At 35.5% G+C, this 17,224-nt stretch overlaps 1 protein-coding gene across 11 annotated transcripts in view; it reads left to right on the top strand.

Moving 5' to 3' along the window:
* PRELID2 (PRELI domain containing 2) overlaps positions 1–8,303 on the top strand; it is an 856,521-nt gene extending 848,218 nt beyond the window's left edge. For 9 of the 11 annotated variants that reach the window (XM_064366460.1, XM_064366454.1, XM_064366455.1 and 6 more), the window contains one exon: positions 5,989–6,609. The gene's annotated coding sequence lies outside the window, so the exon portion shown is untranslated. Of the gene's footprint in view, positions 1–5,988; positions 6,610–7,247 lie in introns of those variants that run through there. The other 2 variants (XM_064366453.1, XM_064366452.1) reach the window with 2 other exon arrangements.
* The last annotated feature ends 8,921 nt before the right edge of the window (positions 8,304–17,224 follow it).

Below are 17,224 nucleotides of genomic sequence, written 5' to 3'. Positions count from 1 at the left end.
ATCTGCAGAGCTCTGAAAGGGGTTGCTGGGCCACAATGGGAGGGTCTACCAGCCCATGAACCCTGACCTCGTCCTTTCTGTTGTTGCTTTCTGAACCTGACTTGGGTGCCCAGTGTGAATTAATTATTCTCTTCCTGTCCAAGCAAATTTGGGAAAGAACAGTTGCAAAGCCTGATAAATTCTGGAAAAAGAAAACAAGTCTGGATACTGTTGACTTGTCAGGGTGCATTGCAGAACTTTTAAAATTCTGGCAGCTTTGGCATTTGATTACTCTCAGCACAGTCTCTGAAAAGGCATTATCTCAAATACACCTTTAATTTAAGCTCAAGCGCGATAGCTCATGCCTGTAATCCCAGCAATCTGGGAGGACGAGGAGGACAGATCATGAGGTCAGGAGATCGATACCATCTAGCCAACATGGTGAAATCCCATCTCTACAATAATACAAAAAGTTAGCCAGGTGTGGTGGTGAGACCTGGAATCCCAGCTACTTGGGAGGCTGAGGCAGGGGAATTGCTCGAACCTTGGAGGCGGAGGTTGCAGTGAGCCAAGATCGTGCCACGGTACTCTAGCCTGGTGACAGAGCAAGATTTTATCAAAAAAAAAAAAAAAAAAAAATTAAATACAACTTGATGGCTTCATCCCCTCCCTCCATTCCTTGCACTTGAGAATAAGCCCAGTCAGATTTTGGCCAACCCACTCTTCACCGTTCTGGTCAAACTATCAAACTACACAACCTGTTCCATGAGAATGACTCTCAAATATTGTTATTGCCTGACAAGTAAGAACAGAAACCATCTTTTTCCTCTTTATTCCCTCTGGAGCAGTCATCTACCAATCTCAGATGATGTTCATAGACAGTCTATTTATAGATGGCATTTCGTGATTTAAGAGGTATAATTTTTTCTCAAGGGACCATTTCTAACCATTCTCTCTGCATTCCAATGGCAACTCAACTTTTTTTTTTTTTCTTTTAAAATTGTCAAATGCTGTAAAGACCAATTGAACAAAGTTCTTAGGAAACAGTCTATGACTTCACATTGCGGGCATTTTCTCCAATCTCTTACTCCAAAGAAGAATTTTTTTAAATAAATAAAATAGCTATGTTGGACCTGGACAGGAACTGTTGACTGGGTTGCAGTCGGCCAAACCAGACAATCTGTTGTTTTAGAAGGAAACAGTGGCTGCTCTCACTTGTCTTTTAATTTTCATAGTATCTGTTAGGTGAAATTTGATTTTAGATTAAAAGATGGGCTTAAATGGATTTGTTCTTGAATCTTAGCTTTTTTTAAAAAATAAAAGCTCACTATATCCATTGACTTTAAGGAAAATTAATTGCAATAGTTTAGCATGGAGGGAATTTTGCTTTTCTAATAAATTATTCATACAGCTTAAAGGATGCTAGGAAAGATTTATATAAGTATACTCAATAGGCATGCATGCAAAATGTATTTTGCTGTTTGCCTAATCTTCTGGTTTTATGTTAAAACCTTTAATTTAATTTTCCCATTAATATCTAGAGCTTGACTGTGCACAGAATGATACAATATTATGGGTGGCTTTGTGGCATTTAAATTCATTTTTCTTCTTATTTTACTGATTCATCATCAGGGAAAGTTTTGAAATTAAGTGTACGTTTAGGTATAAATGGGAAAGGAAGCCAAAATCAAAGTAGTGTCACCTGCAAAGAGTCTCATAGTCTGCTAGCAAACTATATTTTCTCTTCACCGCTTTTGGAATGAGAGAATTAAAACTTGCAAAGGAAATTGTCAGCATATTTGCCAAAGCATACTCCCAATTTATTAAATTTATGTCAGGCTCCCCTTTTATACTAAGTCTTAAATCTCATTCTTTGAACTCAAAAGTCTTTTTTCAGTGTGAAGGTCATTAATTTTAATTAAATGGAAATCTTTCTTTTACACTAACAAGAAAATGAGGATTAGTCTCAATAACTTTCATTAAATAAATAGAGCAAATTAAAATTTATAATACATCTTTAGATAGATCTGAAAAGGTCTCATCAAAAGCCTATTAGTTGACAGGAAGGGAAGTGTCTCAGTGGGTTATAGTAAAAGTGTATCTAGAATCCAGAAGAAAAAACATTTGTTTGCTGAGCTAGTTTTCTGTGGTTGATTTTACTTCACAAACATTATATTATACTTCCATTATAATGTCATAAGAAGGCAAATATAACATTAACTTTATAGGCTTTGATTAAAATAACTCATTTACTATTATCACAATCTGTATCTGTATAGCTTTTAGCAATTTACAAAGCATTTTTATACATGCCACCTCTGTTTGAGTGACTTACTAAAAACAGTATACACTTTAGACATAAATGTGCTGCATTAAAATTTTTTCTCTACTACTATTAGCTCTCACATCAGAAAAGTAACTTCAAATTTCTGAGCCTCAGTTGTCTTATCTTTAAAGCAGGGATAATAATTCCAAACTTGCTTGGATGTTATGAAATATTAATTCTTCCAATCCATAAATGTGGGATATCTTTTTATTTACAGTCATGTATTTCATAATGATGTTTTAGTCAACAATGCTTTGCATATACAATAGTGGTTCCATAAGAGTATAATGAAACTGAAAATCTCCTATCACAAAAATACTATCATTATGCTACCATTTCTTTACACAATTTTGTACAGTAACATGCTGTATAGGTTTATCTCTAGAAGCAATAGGCTATATCAAATAGTTTAGGTGTATAGTAGGCCACATCATCTAGGTTTGTGTTAGTATACACTATAAAGTTTTAACAATAATATAGTCACCTAACTATTCATTTCTCAGAATGCATATCCATTGATAAGTGATGGATGACTGTATTTTTGTCTTCAATTTCTTTCATAAAGTTTTCTACTTTTAGTATACAGATATTTCACATTCTTGGCTATGTTTACTTCCAAGTTTCTATTCTTTTTTTGGTGCCATTGTAAATTTTTTTTTAAATTTCCTTTTCAGAAATTCATTGTTGGTGTAAAGAAAAAAACACTACTGATTTTTATATGTTAATTTGGCATCCTGCAACTTTTCTGAATTAAAAAAAATTACAGGATTGTTGTGTAGTCTTTAGGGGTTTCTACATATAGAATCATGTCATTTGCAAAGAGAGAAAATTTTGTTTCTTCCTTTCCAATTTAGGTGTCCTGTGTTTCTTTTTCTTGCCTAATTGCTTCAGCTTGTACTCTCAATGCTACGTTGAATAGCAATGGCAACAATGCATATCCTTCCTTTGTTTCTGATGTTAAAATAGAAGCTTTCAAATTTTTATTGATTGTAACATTAGTTGTGGGCTTGTCATAAATGGTTTTTACTGTGTTGAGGTAAGTTCCTTCTATACCTATTTTATTGAGAGATTTTGTCACGAATAGGTGTGGAACTCTGTCTCATGTTCTTTCCACATTTATTGAGATGATCATATGGATTTCCCTTTTATTCTGTTAATATATTGTCCACATTGATAAACTTGACTTGAAAAATGTTGAACTATTTTACATTCTAGGGATTAATCCCAATTGATCATGGTGTATAGTTGTTTTAATATGCTGTTGAATTAATTTTGCTGTTATTTTATTGAGGATATTTACATATATATTATCAGAGAGAATTACCTATAGTTTCTTTTCTTGTGTGCAGGTGGTTTCTTTCTTTCTTTTTCTTTGTTTTTCATTCTGGTCTTGGTATCTGTGTGATGCTGGCCTCTCATAAAATGAGTATAGGAGTGTTTCTTCTTTTTCTTTTATTTTGGAAGAGTTTGAGAAGAATTCCTATTAATTGTTCTTAAATGTTTGGTAAAATTTAATTGTGAAATCATATGATACTGAGTTTTTTTACCCATCTCTTCAGTGTAATTTAATTTGTTGACATGTAACTGTGTATAATCATCCCTTTTGATTCTTTTTGATTTTTTCTGTGTCTGAAGCATCAGCTGTAATGCTTCTTGTTTTATTTCTAATTATCTTTAGTTGCCTCTTCTCTATTTTATCTTAGTCTAGCAAAGGGTTGGCCAATTTTATTTATCTGTTTAAGAAGCTAACTCTTAGTTTTGTTGATTTTTAAAATTGTTTTTCTATTTTTAAATTTGTTTCTGCCCATTATAGACATCCTTCTTTCTTTTGATCATCACTAACATGAACTATCTTTTTCCATCCCTTCACCTTTCAGCCTATGTGTGTCATTCACCTAAATCGATTTTCTTATATAAGTGGAATTAGACATTGTTTTTAATTTATTCAGCCACTTTATATCTTTTCATTGACAGTTCAATACATTTACTTTTAAAGTAATTATTAAGAGGAAAAGGTTTATGACTGCCATTTTGTTCACTGTTTTATATTGATTCTGTACCTCTTTTTCTTCCTGCTCTCTTCCTCTCTGTTATGTCGCATTTTTGATTTTGTGCTTATAGGCTTTGTTTCCTTTATATTTTTTGGAATAACTTCTATTGGTATTTTTGTGGTTCTCATGGGACTTACATAAATATAGTTATAATAGTCTATTTTATGCTGATAACAAGTTAACTTGACTCATATTCAAGAACTCTACACCTTTACCTCCCCTCTTCTACATTATAATGCTAATGATGTCACAATTATATATGTTTATATTGTGTATCTAATTTAATTATAGTTATTTTTTAATACTTTTGTCCTTTAACTTTTATGCTATAATTAAAACAGACTTACCCAACTTCATTAGTGTAATATAGTGTTATGTTTTTGTCTATATATTTACCTTAACCAATGTGTTTCATACTTTCTTACATTCTTGTATTCCTATTTAGCATTTCTTGTAAGAAAGGTCCAATAGTGATTAACTCCTTTGGCTTTTGTTTGCCAGAAAAAGTCTTTATCTTTTCTTCATTTTTGAAGGGCAATCTTGCCAGGTATAGCATTCTTGACTGACAGTTTGGCAGGTACCCCACCCCCACAACCTGCCATAGCACTTTACATACATTATCTTCCTCCCTTCTGGCCTGTAAGGCTTATACTCATAAATATGCTGATAGTGTTAAGAAGATTCCCATGTAATAACAAGTCACTTTTCTCCTGCTGCTTTCAAAGTTCTCTTTCACTTTTGACAATTTCATCATAATATGCCTTGGTGTAGATCTCTTGGGATATATTGTATTGAGTGTCCTTTGGGGTTCTTAAATCTGGATGTCTATTTCTTTTCCCAGGTTAGGGAAGTTATGAGCAATTTTTTTTTCGATCAACTTGTCTGTCCCTTTTTATCTGTCATCTCCTTATTTGACTTTTATAATGAATATTTTTTTCCTATTAATTACATTCCCTATTTTCCTAAGGCTATCCTTTTCATTCCTTTTATTTTTAGCTCCTATGATTGGATGGTTTCTAATGACCCGTCTTCAAGTTCACTGATTCTTTCTTTTGCTTGATCCAGTCTATCGTCAAAATGCTCTACTTAATTTTTCAGTTTAGTTATGGTACTCTTTAGCTCTATAATTATTGTTTGGTACTTTTAATATTTTCTATCACTTTGTTAAAAATTTCACTTTCTTTATTCATTGTTCACCTAAACTTAATATGCATTTTTATGACCATTATTTTGAATTCTCTGTTGGATACATCAAATATACCCATTTCATTAGGATTTGTTTCTGAAGATTTGTTCTATTATTTTATTTGGAACATATCTTCATGTTTCTTTAGATTCTTTGACTATCTATGTTGGTTTCTGTGCATTAAATGAAATATCCATTTCTTCCAACTTTCACATGTTTTTCTCATGTAGGAAATGATGGTTGCCAATCAGCCTCATAAGAGATTCTGGTGCCTTTCAAACCTTTGGGCTTGTCTAGCTTCCATTTTACTTCCTAGTGGCCTCTAAGAAACTAGAGTATGCCAAGTCCTGTCAGTCCCTGAAACAGAAGAGATAGGATCTAGTCATTTTATTAACCACTGGAAGAGTTCAGGTACTAGATATGTTATTCAATTTTTCTCTCTTCAGGGAGAAGTTGGAAGCTGGAGCTTATCATCACCCACTATCTCTTAACTGAGCCAAGAGGTAAGCTATGGCAAACGCTTGTACAGTCATTCACACTTTTTGCTCTTTCAAATTGTTGCTTTGTTCTCTGCCACACTCAAGGGGTCTGGAGAATGCCAGGCCTTATTAACTTTCAGGTACAAATGGGTTAGAGGTCAGTTCCTCAGGTAGCAAGCACAGAAGTTGTGGAGCTAGAGGGGTAGTCAAACTCCTTCTGTGAAAATGCTATAGAAATGATTTTTTCACTGAAGGAGCCAGGAGGAGGAGCAATGGAAAGTACCCAGATGTCCATAAACTCACAGTGAACTAGTGATTGCTTTCTCCATCAGCTCCAAGAAACAAGTTAGAAGCCAGATTTTCAGGTAACAGATGGAAAAGTCAAGGCTCCAGATGTGTGGTCTAATCCCTCCCAGCTGGAAGCTGAGTTTTATAACTGGAATAAGCCAGGGAGAACAGTTGCAGAAAGCACCTATAGGTCATTTAAAATGCCACTTTGGTCTCTATAGACCCTAGGAGATTAGTGAATCCCAGGCCCTATCAGCTGTGGAGATTTAGTAGGCAGACCTTCAGGCAGCAGCTGGAAAAGTCAAGGAACTAGTTGTTGTTGAATAAAATGAAGGTGAAGGGCTTTTTTTTTTTTTTTTTCCAATGGAGCAAACCTGATAGAGGACCCTTGGAAAGTGTCCACATGTCCATTCAAGTTCTCAGAAAACTAGTGATTGCTTGCCTCTTTAGCTTCCAGATATGGACCAGTTAGGCATCAGACTCCCAGGCAGCATCTGAAACAGTTGAGAGGTTAGACATGCAATATAACTCTCAGGGAGAAGCTGGAAGCTTGGGTTTATTGCCTTCTGACTGTGCTGAGCAAGAAAGAACAGGTCTGTTAAATGCACCTGTGCCTGTTTAAAACCACCTTTTTTTCCCCTCTATGGTCGCAGAATACCACTGTCACCTGGTTTCTGTCAGCTTCTACAGATAAGCAAGTTAAGAGTCAGTCTATTGGGTAGCAGCTGTCAAAGTTGGGACACTAGATGTGTTGTCCAAACCATTTGCTCCTCAGGAAAAAATTGAGGAGGGTTCTCTCCCAATTGCATGGTGCTGTGTTGGAAACAGAGTTTAAGGCAAAAGTATGTCTCAGCTTTTCTTATCCATTTTTAAATGGGAATTTCTTCAGTCATTTGATATAGAGGAGTCTCTTAACTAGTTTCTGAATTTTTTCTCAGCAGGAATTGATCTGTGCATAGCTGTTCATTTGGTCTATCTGTGTGTGGCTGGAGAGAAAGTCCTAAGCCTCCTCTTCTGTCGTCTTGCTGAAGTCTCCAATTCTCTGATAGTTGTAAGGAGGTAAATGGTTTGAAATTCATGAGGAAGTTCTTAGGTAAACAACTAATTTAGTAGCAAGACATGGTTTATCTGGTTCAAAAAGATGCTAGAGAAACCATTGATTTCTCCTCATTGTGACACTATGTATTTATTCTAAGTATAATAGATTGACATTATAAATGATCCAGGCTTGCAATTGGAGTAGTCCCTGCTCTTTTCAGATGGCTCCATTCTCCCACTGTGTTCAACATAAAAATCACAAAATCGGTTTTGCCTTTATGTGAATTTTATTTTTCATTATAATTGTCCCTACTTTCTTCTAGGTCAATAAATAAATAAAATACTTATTATTAAAATAAGTATTATATTTAATGCTTATTCATAATTTTTATTTGTTAATAAACACTACATGACCACACAATTCAGTTGACACAATTCAGTTTTCTGTTGGTTTTTAGAAATGGCCTCTTACTCTGTCATCCATGCTGGAGTGCAGTAGAACAATCATAGTTCACTGCCTCCTCCAACTCCTTGGCTCAAGTAATCCTCACACCTCAGTCTCCTTAGTAGTAAGACTACAAGCATGTGTTAGTATACCTAGCTAATTTTTTAATATTAATTTTTGGAGGCATGGTCTTGCCATGTTGCCTTGTCTGGTCTTGAACGACTGACCTCAAGTGATCCTTCTGCTTCAACCTCCCAAATAAGACATAATTCAGTTTTAATCCATGTGTACTAGTTAGACATCAGACTCTCAGGCAGCATATTTTCACACAAAGGTAGGGGTTGTGTTTGTATGTGTGTGTGTGCCTGTGTGTGTACTGACAGTTTATTTTAAAAAATAACAAAAGAGAAATTAAGAGTCATTTTGAAATATTATGCTCCTTCCTTTATCTTTTTTATTGTTTCTATAATACCAAAAGTAAAAATAAAGGTAAAATAGTTTATTTAATCAATCTGGCTTATAAACTTGTGGTTTTGTTTCTTTTTTCTTTTATTACTCTAGAATTGTGGAGACACAGTTTCTATGTTGGTGAGAAGCAGAATGTTATATTGCCTTATGAAACAGATAGGAAATAATATTTTAAATAAATAACTTGAGAATCTTGAGTAGCACACTTTTATGCCAGAGATTTCCATAATTACAGCATCTGTTTCTGGAAGATGAGAAGGAACTTGTCAACTTTGCTGCATATCACATCATAAAACAATCTTGATTTTATCCCTTTCCTATGAGAGCACTTCTAGTTCACTGAATTGAAGAGAAAGAACAAACACTTTGTTGATCAATCAGAACTTTTTCTTACTGCCAGAGCCAATGGATGCGATGGCTTTGTGGTTTGTAAGGAATTTTTGATTCACAGAAAAATACATAGTGGCGTGTACATTACTGGAAACTTTGTTTTCTTTTCTACTACCTTCACTTTTCTGTTGGCTTTCAGTAGTTAAAAATGACAATAAAAATAAATGAGATTCTAAACACTATACAACTGTTAATTCATTTTGTCTTCATAAAAACACTGTGACACAAGTAGAATTATTAACCTTATTTTAAAGATGAGGAAAATGAGTCAGTGATGTGTTAAATAACTTGTTAGTGAGAGCCAGCTATGGAGTGGCAGGACCGTGATTCCAATATTGGCTGTCTGGCTCCAGAGACTGCATATTTTAAATATCATGGTCAAGAAAGACCATATTGAGAAGCTGACATTTGAACAAAGACTTAAACTATGTGAGAAGTGAGGCATGTCAGTATCTGAGGATACTACATTTTCCAAGCAGCAGAATAGCAAATACAAGTACCCTGAGGCAGGAGCATCCCCACGTGAGAGAAAATGGAGTAAGGGATGAGTCCAAGGATTTTTCCTGAATACCTGGAAGAGTATAGTTGCTATTATTGAAAATGGGGAAGATTTGGGTGATACAGGTGTGATGGGAAAGCCAGAAGTTCATTTTTAAACAGGTTAAGTTTGAGAAATCTATTATTCAAGAAATGTTAAGTAGGCAGTCCAATACAGTCTGCGTTTAGAGGACAGAAAGAATATGGGTTTGGCATTAAATAAAGTGAATGAGGATGGACAAGCAGCCCAGTAACTGTCTGCTCAACATTTATAGTCAGAAGATAAGGAGTTAGTCGCAAAGAAACTGAGATGGAGCAGCAAGTGAGGCAGAAGAGAACATGTGATTGTGGAGTCCTGGATTCCAAGCAAAGGGTTCTCAATAAGGAGAAGGTGAGCAGATTTCTCAAATGTTGCCTGTAAGTAACATAAGGTAAGGATTTAGGATTGAGCATTGATTATAGCATTATGGACAACATCAGTGACCTTGACGAGATTATTATTATTATAGTGATTGAAGCAATAATTTAATTATGAATGATTGAGAATTTTTCCCAAATCATACATTAAGAATCATACATTAAGATTTGTTAAAGAACAAGTCATTTTCTTTATCCTTATTGATCACATCTAACAGATCTGTGGAAATGTTTTAAAATGATGAAAAAATTCTAAATAAAATATATAACTTCGTAAAAAAAAATGTTAAAGGACAGGGATGAATGTGCAAAGTAATGTTCAGGAAAGCGATTTAAAAGAGAAACACATCTTGAAAGGATGGGTTGGATAGACAAATATGATTGGGTTACATGCTCATATTTGGAAGTGCCAGAGCATCAGTTAAACCTAACTTAGGGAAAATAAATGCAGAGTGGGTGGGATTTATTGGCTAATGTAATTGAAAAATTCAGGCATAGCTGAGTCAAGGTGCTCCATGTCATTGTCTGAATTCAGTGAGGCTCCATTTTCCAGTTCTGCTGCCCTCTGTTTTAGTTCTGATTTCATGCAGTCTCCCTAGTCATGTTGGTCACCAGTGGCTCCAGGCTTACCTCTCCCTGTCTAGCAACCCCTCTGGAAGGAGTTTTTCTTTTTTCAACAGTTTCTGTAAATTTCATGTATTGATTCTAATTAGTTTGGCATGTGCTATACAGAAGTTAATAACTATTTACTGTGTCCATGGAAATGGATTAGCTAGATTTAGATTTTTATCTCTACTTATTGGAAGTGGTATAATTAGGCCAGCTATTTCCAAACCTTAAGGATTAATAAGTAGAGAATTATCCTCAGGAAATTAAGGTTCTAATACTATATAAATGGGGAAATAGATGTTGGGTATATTTTTAAAAAGATGTTCATTGTATGAAAAAAGGAAGAAGATTTAGAAAAAGAGAATGGAGACAAGTAGTTATGTAGAATTTACTGCATACTTTAATTATATTTGTTGACAATTTCTCATTAATGACAACCCCAAGAGGTAAGTGCTTATGTTGGATAAAGCTGAGAAAAGGGAAATGATCTCTAATATTTACTTCAGAGAAAATTTGCCCACAGGACTAAATTGTAATCTAATCTTTCAAGCTTTAGGATATTTATACTGATAATTATACACTGAGAAAAATATGTATGGCTCATTTATGTAGCATTATAATCAACTGTCATGAAAACAGCTGTAAGCAAATAAATTTAAGAGAAAGATGTAGTCATATGATTTGAAATGAGTGTAGAGGCTCTCCAGCTCAATTTCCCCAACAACTGAACCTCTTAGCTTCTGACAGTGAACAAGTGATAAAGGTGTATTAGGGGGCAATAGAGAAGTTCTATCTAGGTTCAGGCAGGCAGAGGCAATTGCATTTTATACTGTTTTTCAGTCTTCTCAATTTAGCCTCTTCTCTCTTTACTTCCTTTGGAATTATACAGCATCTCCAAATCCTAAACCTTTCTGTTTATGTGACAAACCCTGGCTTGTTTCCCATTGGCTGCTGCACTTTAAGCAGGTAGAGTTCACTTTCTTTTGCTCTGCCAGTTTGTTGCTATTCTTCCATCCATTTCCTTCCTTTGAATGCTGTTGACACCTTTCATCGTAAGTCCTCTTGTCTGTCACTCTTTCTTTTTCTTTGTAGACTTGCATGTTTATTTTCTTCATTGTCATTTTTTTTCTTCTATTGGTGTTTTTGAGAGATAACAGCCATTAACACGTACGTTCAATCTACCTCATTTGACCAGAGGCCCTTGCATCCATTTCTACATCATCCCTTTAGATGCTTAATAATTAGTAATATTAAACATACTGTTATAATTAATAATAGTAAGCATGCTATTATAATCTTCATTAGTAGTCCAAAGCCCCACCTCTCAGTCTCAATAAATCTTCCCACCCCTAAGGTGTGCATATTGCAGCCTCTAAACCCTAACAACAACCATAAATTCCAGCATATCCAACATCCATAATTACCAACCTATCACCCTGTTTATAGGTTGGTCCCAACTCTGAAGTATCAATGTGTCAAGCAGAATTTGTGCTCTGATAACACTGTAGTTAAGATGGTTAAAAAAAAAAGAGAGAGAGAGAGAGAGAGATCTAAGATGGCCAATTACTAACTGCTAAAGATTGTAGCTCCCAGTGAAAGTGCAGAGAACGAGAGGACACCACACTTTCAGACGAATTTTTGTTGCTCATGGACTAGGAGATTCCCAGAGGAGGAGCCCCACGGGTCACCAGCATGACTCTTGTGGCCGGCAAGGCACTTTTGCTGGCACCCCGGTCTGGCGATTCCCGGTGCAGAGTAAACGGGACTGGGTCCCCTTTTGGTTGACGTTTGGAGCTCCAGGAAGGCAGAGTCGCCTATTCAGCTGATTGAAAAAGGGACTAAAGAAGGAAGCCAGACCGGAGATTCCTGGGCAGAAAAGCACCATGAATCTTAACACCGCTGTTTTAGCCAGTGCAGTGGGTTGCTCAGATTTCAGCACTGGGAATCAACAAGTTGGATGTCCACTCAGAGACCTAATTTGAAAGTCGGTAATTACAAAGATGACAGGTGGATAAATTTACAATGACGGGAAGAAACCAGCATAAAAAAGCTGAGAATACCCAAAATCAGAATGCCTCTCCCTCTACAGGGGATCACAGTTCCTCATCAACAAGGGAACAAGGCCTGATGGAGAAGGAGTGCGTTCCAATAACAGAATTAGGCTTCAGAATGTGGATAATAAGAAACTTCAGTGAGTTAAAAGAACATGTTCTAGCCCAATGTGAAGAAACTAAGAACCTTGAAAAAAGGTTTGAGGAAATCCTAATGAGAATAGACAATTTAGAGAGGAATATAAGTGAATTAATGGATCTGAAGAATACAGTATGAGAACTCCGCGAAGTATGCACAGGTTTTAACAGTCTAATTGATCAAGCAGAAGAAAAGATATCAGAGGTCGAAGACCAACTTAATGAAATGAAGGAATGAGAAGACAAGATTAGAGAAGAAAGAGTAAAAAGGAATGAGCAAAGTCTCCAAGAAATATGGGACTATGTGAAAAGACCTAATTTACATTTGATACGTGTACCTGAATGTCATGAAGAGAATGGATACAAGCTGGAAAATATTCTTCAGGATATTATTCAGGAAAACTTTCCTAACTTAGTAAGGCAGGACAATACTCAGCTCCAGGTAATACAGAGAACACCACAAATATATTCCTCAAATAGAGCAACCCCAAGACACATAATCGTTAGATTCACCAGAGTTGAAATAAAGGAGAAAATTCTAAGGGCAGCTAGAGAGAAAGGTCAGGTTACCTATAAAAGGAAGCCTATCAGACTCACAGCAGATCTCTCAGCAGAAACTTTACAAACTAGAAGAGAGTGGGGGTCAATATTCAATATTTTAAAGAGAAGAATTTCAACCCAGAATCTCATATCCAGCCAAACTAAGCTTCATAAATGAAGGAAAAATAAAATTTTTCACAAACAAGCAAGCACTCAGAGATTTCATCACCACCAGGCCTGCTTTACAAGAGCTTCTGAAAGAAGCACTATACACAGAAAGGAACAACCAGTATCAGTCATCCCAAAAACTTACCAAAAGGTAAAGAGTATCTCCATAATGAAGAATTTATATCAACTAATGGGAAAAATAGCCAACTAGCATTAAACGACAATATTAAACTCACAAATATCAATATGAATCCTAAATTTAAATGGATTAAATGCCCCAATCAAAGACACAGACAGGCAAATTGAATAAAAAGTCAAAACCCATCGGTATGCTGTATCCAGATCCATCTCATAAGCAAAGACATACTAAGACTTAAAACAAAGTGTTGGTGGAAGACATATCAATCAAATGGAGAGAAAAAAAAAACAGGAGTTGTGACTTTCGTCTCTGACAAAATAGACTTCAATAGTAACAAAGACTAAAAGAAACAAAGAAAGACGTTACATAATGGTAAAAGGATTAATGCAACAACAGAAGTCAATGATCACAAATATATATGCACCCAATATAGGAACACCCAGATACATAAGACAAGTTCTCAATGACTTATAAAGAGATTTGGACTCCCGCACAATAATAGCGGGAGACTTTGACACCACATTGTTAATATTCGACGGATCAACAAGATAGAAAATTAACAGGGACATCTATGATTAGAACTCAGACCTGGAACAAGTAAACTCAGTGAATATTTATGAAATTCTTCACTCCAGGTCCATAGAACACACATTTTTCTCAGTGTCACATTACACCTATTTTGAAAGTGACTACATAATCGGAAGTAAATCACTCTTCAGCATTTGCATAGCATTTCACAGACTTAAATGAAATATTGGTTGGCTGTTTGTTTGTTATTTTCTTCCCTTATTCCTTCCTGTCTTCGCTGTTAAGCACAATTATCGGCATAAAAGAGGTTTTTAATACCTATTTTTAGATTGCATTCCAGCCTGGGCAATAGAGCAAGAATCCTGTTCTCTCTCCCCCTTTCTCTTTCTCTTTCTTTCTTTCTTCTCTTCTTCTCTTTCTCCCTTACTCCCTCTTTCCCTCTCTCTCTCCCTCCTTCCTTCTAAAAAATTGAAGTTTAGATTCAATGTTTTTAGCTGTGGTCACCTATATGTCCAAGCACATGAATAATGTGATTCATACAAAGTTAATTTTTATTCTATCTGGAATTTTCTAACCTGCTATTGTAAACCTGTAATTGCCACATCTGTGTAAAGCATATATAAGACACAATGGAAGGTCAGAAAGGTTGGTATAAAGTATTCTCAAATGAAAATGCCATGCATCTCTTCATGAGACTTTAATAACTAAGACATAATATACATTTGGGAAGGAAGGATACTGAATCATAGCACCAGGAAAAAAAAAAAAACAAAAAAAACAAAAAAACTTGAAGCAGCCCATTTCCTTTAGCTGTCAGTGAATTTTTGGTTGTTGCTATGCTTTGTTTTATAGCTTTCTTTGGCTCTATAAAGTATCTTGACATACTGCCTGAGACCTCTGTCTTGCTATCTATTCCACTTTTTTTAAAGTAAGTGAGATGCCATTTTAAAAGGCACTGAGGCATCGCTGTTAAATTACACCCACTGTATGTGCAGACAGCCATGTAGTGAGATCACTCCTACTTACTTGTTTGGCTTTAATTTATTTCTAGTTTAGGAGAGCAGTGGTGATCACCATGATATCATAAACTTGATACTTAGATAGATTCAATACATGGAAAATCTTCCTAATAGTGTCTAATTATTACTTAATATTTTGCAGGTCAACAGTTTTACTGGGAATTCAGGTATTCTACTCAAATAAAAAATAAGTAATAACTTGGAACATAAGTTAATAACCTGGCATATTGACTAGCATATAGTTGCTCAATAACTGTCAATTACTCTATTTCATTGAACATGTATTGCCAGTTCCTGCATTAAAACCTCTATTTTAGCTGTTCCACTGTCCTAAATGCCCTTATTCCAGATATTAGATAAACAACTCTTATCTTTCTAATATCGGTTTAAATATGCCTTTCTCAGAGAAATCTCTACTGATCACTGCCTCCAGAGTCAACCTGTTTCAAAACACCCATTTTATTTTCTGTATTCACCAGGGTTTGATATTTTCTGGATTATTAGTTCACTTATTTCATAAGAAGATATACTTCTCTTTTGTCATTTGTTTTATTCCCAGTGCCTAGAACAATTTCTGGAATATATAGGTTGTGCCTGTCTTCATATTTCACAGAGAAGGGGACCTTACCTGGTTTGAGAATTGTGATAGCTTTAACCCCTTGTACATGATATGTCCTTTGTATGTGCTAAATTAATTAATCGATGATTTTCCTTTTGCAGTTTAAGGTCTAATTGTATTAGAGTTTTAAAAGTAAAATACTTGGGAGGCCAAGGCAGGCAAATTGCTTGAGCCCAATGCCAGCCTTGGCATTATGGTGAAATCTCTACTAAAAACAAAAAAAAAAAAAATACAAAAAAATTAACTGGGTATTGTGGCATGTGCTGGTAGTCCCAATTACTCAGGAGGCTGAGGTGGGAGGATTCCCTGAGACCAGGAAGTCAAGGCTGTAGATCCACCAATGGACTCCAGCCTGGGTGAAGAGTGAGACCCTGTCCCAAAAAATCAGTGAACAAATAAAACAAAATACCTCATTCTTGAGATTTGCCCAAGACAAACGAAAACTTACATTCACACACATACACATGCACACACACACACACACACACATTAAATGCTTTTAGAGGCTTTATTTGTAAAGTGCTGAACACTAGGAAAAAATATAAATTAACTCTGGTATTCATTCAATAGCATACTTCTCAGCAATGAAAAGGAAGAAACTACCAAAACACACAAAGATCTGGATGAATTCTAAATGAATAATTGTATGGGAAAGAAGACAGACTCAAAAGGCTACCTACTCTGTGGTTCTGGAAAAGACAATACTATAGGAACAGAAATTAGATCAGTGGTTGCTAGGCCATGGGGATGAAGTGAAGTTTACAACCAAGGGCAGCATGAGAAAATTTTGGGGAGTGAGGGATCTGTTCTGTATCATGATGGTAGTGGTGGTTACGTGCCTGCATGTGCTTGTCCAAACTAATAGAACTCTACTCAAAAAAGAGTGAATACTACCTTACATAAATTATATCTCAATATTTAAAAAGTAAATAGATGCAACATTATAACTCACTATACTTCAAAATCACTAGGCTGTGATATAGCTGCCTAATTATTTTGCTCTTTCAGCTTTGCCTTGCCTGTCCAATCTCTTCTCAAGCACCAGGCAGTGTGACACAAAGAAAACATTTTACTCCTCCAGCATCTTTCCATCTTGGTCCTCAAAATGGCCTAAAAGGCCCTCCCTGATCTGCTGCCCCACTGTTTGCTGATCTCATCTCAATCACTCTTTCCTCTTGCCCTCTGCACCAGCCAGAATAGCCCCCTTGCTGATCTTCCAAGACACCAACTCCAGTAGGACTTTGCAGTTGCTGTTCTTTGCTGGACTGCTCACTTCCTGAATATCAACATGACCTGTTCCTTCACACCCTTCAGCTCTGTTTGCAAATATCATCTTATCACAGATATTTTCCAGGACTATCCTATACAAATAATACCTTCTTCCTCATATTCCATTTATTTTTGTCTACAGAAAGATGTATTTAGTTTTTTAAAATCTGTGTACTCTCATTAGAATAAGCTTTATAAAATTTGAATTTTTTTTTATTTATTACCATTTCTCTATAGTTTAGAACAGTCCTGGCACCTACTAGGTGATATATCTTTGTATCACTATTCATTTATCCAACTATGTATCTATCAAATTTATAAACATATATTTACTTATTCTTGTATAATAGACTAGGTCACTAATGTAAATGTTCTGGCAGAGACTGAGTAGATGCCATTAACGACTACTTTTTCTTCCTGAGCACATAGCTTATTTTCATTTCCAGTCTGCCTTGCATCTAGGGGGCATATGATTAGCTCTCATCATTGTAATGTAAACGAAAGAGATTCTTTACTGTTTGGTCTAGGCAGCTATAATCC

The sequence above is a fragment of the Aotus nancymaae genome, unplaced genomic scaffold, assembly GCF_030222135.1.
Source record: "Aotus nancymaae isolate 86718 unplaced genomic scaffold, 86718_ANA_hifiasm-v0.15.2.pri h1tg000064l_1, whole genome shotgun sequence".
In the NCBI taxonomy this organism is placed as follows: domain Eukaryota; kingdom Metazoa; phylum Chordata; class Mammalia; order Primates; family Aotidae; genus Aotus; species Aotus nancymaae.
This window is presented reverse-complemented; position numbering and strand designations above follow the sequence as displayed.